Here is a 6,000-nt window from a genome sequence, read left to right on the forward strand (position 1 = left end):
AGGGCTCTGGCCAGCCTCAGGCTCCCCTGGCTGTGCGGTGTGGGGCTCTGGCCATTGGGGAGGGGCCTAGGGCCACGGTGGAGGCTCAGAGGGAAGGTGTGGGGCCGGGAGGGCGTCTCCACCCGCTGCCCGTGTCTCTCAGGCGTCTGCTGGACACGCTGAAGGGAGCTCAAGGCCTGAAGGCGCCAAGGTGCGACCTAAGGAGGCGGTGAAGCCGAGCGGCTAACCCTAGTGGTGGAGCGAGGCCCCACGGAGGGCCTGGCATGCTGGAAGGGTCCTCCTGGGGCTGCCCCAAGCGTGGGGCCGGTGGAGCTGTGACGTGGGGGCAGGAAACCAGCTGAAGTTTGGGGTCTGGGGCTGGTTTTGTACCTGGAATCACCACCCGCCTCAGGGTTGGCGTTTCCCATCTCTGTGTCCGTCTTTGCCCCCCAAGCTCCTCTGGGCAGGGGTGGCCTGTGTCTCACACCCCTCGCTGGCGCCTCACTCGGACCCACACCACCGCCACACGTGACCAGAGGAACAGAGCGTGCGTGCCGGCCGGCTCCTGTGGACGCCTCCGGGGCGGCTAAAATGAACGGGGCTGTGTGACGGACCGGGCCGTGTCTGGGCACAGCTGAGGGCGTCCGCTCAGGGCGAATTGCTCAACTTCGGGGCTCCTTGCAGCCCCCAGACTGGTGACCTCTCCAAACAGGCCACAAACCAGTCCCACAGAGCGCTTCAGCTGCCTGCCTGAAGCCTCCCGAGCAAAACCCCTCCGACATCCCAGCAATATCCGTGCCCCAGACGGCCCCGGGCCTCATACACAGGTGGGGGGTCTTAGCACCCAATCCCACCTACCCTGAACAAGTTCTGTCCGGTTCCAAGAAACCAGCCACAGATCCCTGGTCAATTTACCCTCTGGACCTTACCCACAAATCACACTGGGCCAATCCTTTAGCATCTACCATCTTAAGGTTTATTACCACAAGAAAGAAAAGCATGAGAGTAAGGTTGCTAAAGTATCCTACATTACATGCACCGAATCTCCCAGTTCTCGATGCAGGCTCTAGCAGAGATGTTACAGCTGCTGGCCTATAAGTCCTTGTTGAGCATCCTAGATCAGGATGGGTCCACAGTTCTTTCTGGCTCTTCGATCCCTGCACTGCTGCCTCTGGGATGAAGTGCTGAGCTGAGTACCAAGATGGAGTCAGCCACATGGCCTATTTATCCCTCCTTCCTGGTCTCTTCTTGGCTGCAGCAGGTCACCTGGCCAGCGGCCTATCCCTGTATCCCCTGCTGGTAGCCCTTAGGTGTCGGTCACCATTCCCGAGGTGTGTCCTTGGCCCCTTTAGTGCTATTGTCCCACAGGGCCTCGTTAATTAGCATGTCCATAGGCTGGGCTCTGCCCAATGCTCAGCCACATTCAGAGAGACTTCCAGTCTCCACACAGATTACAGATTCCTAACTCCACACACAGACATTGTACAGATCTATGAAGAGCAGATACAGAATCAGAAGAAAGTCAGCTTTTGTTTGACCCCTCACATGGCCCCCCCTTTGTGCCACTTCTGGGGCCAACACCCCCCCATGGGTGCAGCAGTGACCTGGCTGCTCCCCTCAAAATCCAGTAACGTGACAGGCTGCGCCGGCTGGTGCAGAAGCAGGAAGGCAGCTCGGGGCTCAGACGTGAAATAAAACGGGCCCCGTCGGCTGATCCCTGCGGGATCCAGCTGGAACGGCTACGCGCAAGGGAACCCGGCATGAAATCCGCGGCGTTCCCTGGTTCCACCCCTGCGGTGCTCCACAGACAGGATTCAAGCTGTACTTGACCTGCCGTGCTGGGGGTGTGGGAGGGGGGCATGCAGCTAGCAATGCTAATGCCCCATCCCCCAGGTCTGGGGGTGGATTTCTGCCCCGGGGTGGGCCTAGCACGTTCCTCCGGTCGCCGGACGTCTTAGATTCCTTCATGCCGCTTGTCAGCACCTGCTTCTGGCTCATTGAAGACACTGCTTGGACTGGAAAGTCCCCTCTGGGAAGGGGGTGCTGTCGGTGGGGGGGATCTGAAGGCCTGGACCTGGGGGGGAGGACTCCGGGGAGGCTGGAAAGAGCAGAAAGACCAGCTGGACAGGCCTGTGCAGTAGCCCAGGCCAAGACGTCGGCCTGAAGGTGCAGAAAGCGGCACCTGTCCCAGCAAGGCGCTCTGCCAGCGCTCTGCTCGCCAGGATCTCTCTGCCATCCTTCGCCGTGGGTCCTGCCGGCCACCTCCCTCCCGGGGACTGGACTACACGCCTGCTAGCCGCCCTTCGGAGACACGCCGGCCTGTCTCAGACCGGCCGCGGCTCTCCCCGCCTCTCGTCTCGGGGACGCCGACCCCGACAGCCAACGCCCTGCGTTTCCAAGCATCTCCGTGGCCCCGGCGACCCGCCGCGTCAGCCGGCTCCCACCACGGGAAGCCGGGCAACGCCTGGCCCCTCCATTTGACAGCTGAAGCCCGATGCAGCTTACAGGGACTTGCCTAACATCACCCCGTCTTCAGCGGTTCCTCTCTTTCCTCTCTATCTGCTCCCCGCTCATCTTCAAGTGCTGGCCTGTGTTATATAGGAACAAGCTCTTTTAATGTCGCCACCTGGCTGCCTTGCCGATGTTGGACAGTGCCGGCGTGCGGCCCCAGGGTGCTTGGTACTGTATGTGGGACCGTCCCTGCCCCAAGGAGCTTCCAGGCGTAACAGACGAGGCAAAGGCCAGGAGGGGAAACTGAGGCATAGCTGTGGAAAAGGCTCCCCCTGGTCACTCAGCAGCTCAGTGGCGGAGCAGGGGAAAGCACCCAGCTGTCTCCCAGTCCACAGGAGTCGGCAGTAGGCCCCTCTGTCTCTCTTACCTGCCCTACCGATGTCGTCCATCAAGACCCTGCATAATCTCTGCAGTTTGTGGGCCTTGTCTTGCCTTGTCACTGCCATCTCTTGGCGGGCCTGGAGTGGGAAGGGTGACCCAGGAGCGATCCCCTCCACCTCTGGGGTGGGATCCATGTCCCGGCTTCTTGGCACTATCCCTGGGTGTGTCTACGGGGCAATTAGCACGTACGGCCAACCCACGGCAGCTTCTGCCCCGCCTCGCCGGGTCCCCGAACCCGGGTACCAGCCTGAGCTCAAACACTGACACCCCGGTTAAGCGGCTCCGCCCCCTCAGCCCAAGTCAGCGGACACGGGCCAGTGGCAGGTTGTTATGCACCCCACGCCTGGCCACCTGGGAAGGGGTTGGTTGGTTCTGGGGTTTGGCCACTAGGGGTCAGTCACGCCCTACAGATGGGGAGGAAGGGTTCCCTAGGCCAGGCCTGCCTGGACATAGCTTGGCCCAGGGACCAGTGTGTGTGTGTGTGTGTGTGTGTGTGTGTGTGTGTGTGTGTGTGTGACAGAGACTTCCTCTAAGTCTGACAATTCCACTGGCCTCAGGCCAGCTTTCCAGCCGGGGCGCTGTTCCCCATTACAGATCAGCTCGCTGAGCACGGCAGAAGGATGCCAGGGCCTGGAAGGGCAGGAGCAGTCGAAATAGCCGGGGTACCAGCTACTCCTGCAAGAAAACGCAGCCGGGCGAGTGTCCCTTCCGCAGCGGAGCCAGGGGGCAAGCGGGAGACAGAGCCGACACAGAGGTGGCACCGGGTGAACAATCCCGTTCCTCTTGTTTGCGGGACGTCTGCAGGGGCCGTCCTTAGGGGCCCTTCGCTGTCCGATGAGACGGGTGCCCCGGCAGAGACGACGGGACGGTGGTTTTTTACAGGTGCGATTTGATGATCTTCAGCAACTCACGCTCCCGAAACATCGGAAAGCCAATTTTAAACTCCGGTCCTGTCGATTCACACCGTCAGTTCGGAAAGGGACAGGATCCGCCTGGGGTTCACTGGAACGGCTCTTTCGCAGGGTCAGGGTTTTGCTCATAGCTCTGGCAGGCTGTGTGACGGTTAAGTTAGCCAGGTCCAGCCTGGAGGACACGGAGCTGCAGAACCAGGGTAGGAAGGAAGTGGGACGGTGGGCATTAAGACCCAGCAGTGCCCCAAATTTTTGGGTGCCCTAAGTAGAGGCGGATTCGGCATCTGGGTAAGGACAGCTCTGGGTGGCTGGCTCCGGCCCGAGCAGAGGGGCAGGGGGTCCCACGGACCTGGATGATCCATCTTATCTGGAAGGTTGAAATCCTCCGTCTTGCAGGAGCTGGCAGGCTGCGCGGTTAATGGAGAGCCGCCTGGACCTACACTGCCCAGTTCGGGCGCCAGTACCCACTTTCCCCATCGCTGCCCACCCTCTCCGGCTTTTCGGCACTTGTGTGACCTGGGGCAGAGGAAGCTTAGTGGGACTCGAGCCGGCTGAGCCGGGTTAGGGAACCTGGGTTTGAGTGTCCACACTGAGAATGCAGGAATGCCGGTCCCAAAGAGGAGGAGCGGCTCCGTTTTCACTGGAGCAGACTGCAGATGGAAACTCTCCCCTGGAAACGGGAGGCCGCTTCAGACTTGCATCGAGCACGGCTGCGTCTACCCTGCAAAGCAACAGGGCTCAGACCTGGGTCCTGGCTTCACTCGATCTCAGCCCCCCAGCTCTGCAGAGTCTGGGGACCCTGGGGGCAGTTGCAGACGCAAGGGAAGTTAGGGCTTGATTCCGGACTCTCACATGGGCTTACATGGCAGTGCAGACAGGACCCTGGAGGTCCCAGCAGCCTGCAGGGCCGTATTGCACAGACCATGCCCGTCCGGAAGAGCTTAGGCATCTTCCCTAGGGGGTGCCACATGCTATGAACAGGCAGCAGGTTCAAAACAAACCAAAGGAAGTTTTTCTTCACTTAGCGCACAGTCAACCTGTGGAACTCCTCGCCAGAGGATGTTGTGAAGACCAGGACTTTAACAGGGTTCAAAAAAGAGCTAGATAGACACATGGAGGTTAGGCCCATCAGTGGCTATTCGCCAGGGTGGGTAGGAAGGATGTCCTAGCCTCTGCCTGTCAGGGGCTGGGAATGGGTGACAGGAGAAGGAATCACGTGATGATTCCCTGTTCTGTTCCCTCCCTCTCGGGCACCTGGTGTTGGCCACTATTGGCAGACAGGACACTGGGCTGCATGGACCTTTGGTCTGATCCGGGCTGGCCGCTCTTATGTCCCCTTGGGCAAAGGCCAAGGGGAGGCCTCGGCGTGCCCAGGAGAGGGCGCTAGAGTCAAAGAGAGAAACGGGGTTTGACATTCACTGGCGGCCGCTGACCGGCGGGCGCTCTTGGGGAGAACGCCTTGTTACCTGGGAGGGGGAATGATGGGGGAACGGTCTAGTGATCTTGACCTACCTCTGTGGACAGCCCACCCTGGGGTCCTGCTAGATTTTTCGGGGGGGGGGGAGGGTCTCCCATATGACCGAGCCCCCCCCCTGCTCACGTGGGGATGGCTCAGCAGTCGAGACAGAACAGACACCAGGAAGAGAACCGTTTCCCCTCCGGTGCTGCAATCCGCCCGGCTCTCCCAGCTGTCTGACGCTGCTCGGCCTGTGACCTTAGTCTAGGCCATTCCCGGCAAGCTCATCTCCCATGTAGCCACCTATATTGTGTGCCCAGGCCAGCATGCCTTCGGCGTGCTGCAGCGCCCGCTGAAAACGATGGGCCCTGGGGCTCTTTCCAGAGACAGAATCCAGACCAGTACTACCACCTAGCACTCGTCCACAGCGCTTTACAATGGAGAGAAATATAACTGTCCCAGCTGGGGAAACTGAGGCAGAAATCCAGGAAGCAACTTCCCCCCAATCCACCCACCAGAACTCAGATCCCTTAGACCCCAGTTCAGGGCTCTGGCCACTGTGTCATCTTGCTTCTTACCAGTGGGGGGAGCCAAGCTCCTGGGTGAAGAGGTTCCGTCATTCAGAAATGGACGTGTTTTGCAACTCTACTGGGTGAATCTTTTCAGTTTGGAAAAGAGGAGACTAAGGGGGGATAGGCTAGGTCTTTAAAATCATGACTGGTGTGGGAAAAGGGAATAAGGAAAAGCTATTGACTTATTCCC

Source organism: Pelodiscus sinensis, chromosome 7 (assembly GCF_052426305.1).
Source record: "Pelodiscus sinensis isolate ZL-2025 chromosome 7, ASM5242630v1, whole genome shotgun sequence".
Lineage (NCBI taxonomy): Eukaryota > Metazoa > Chordata > Testudines > Trionychidae > Pelodiscus > Pelodiscus sinensis.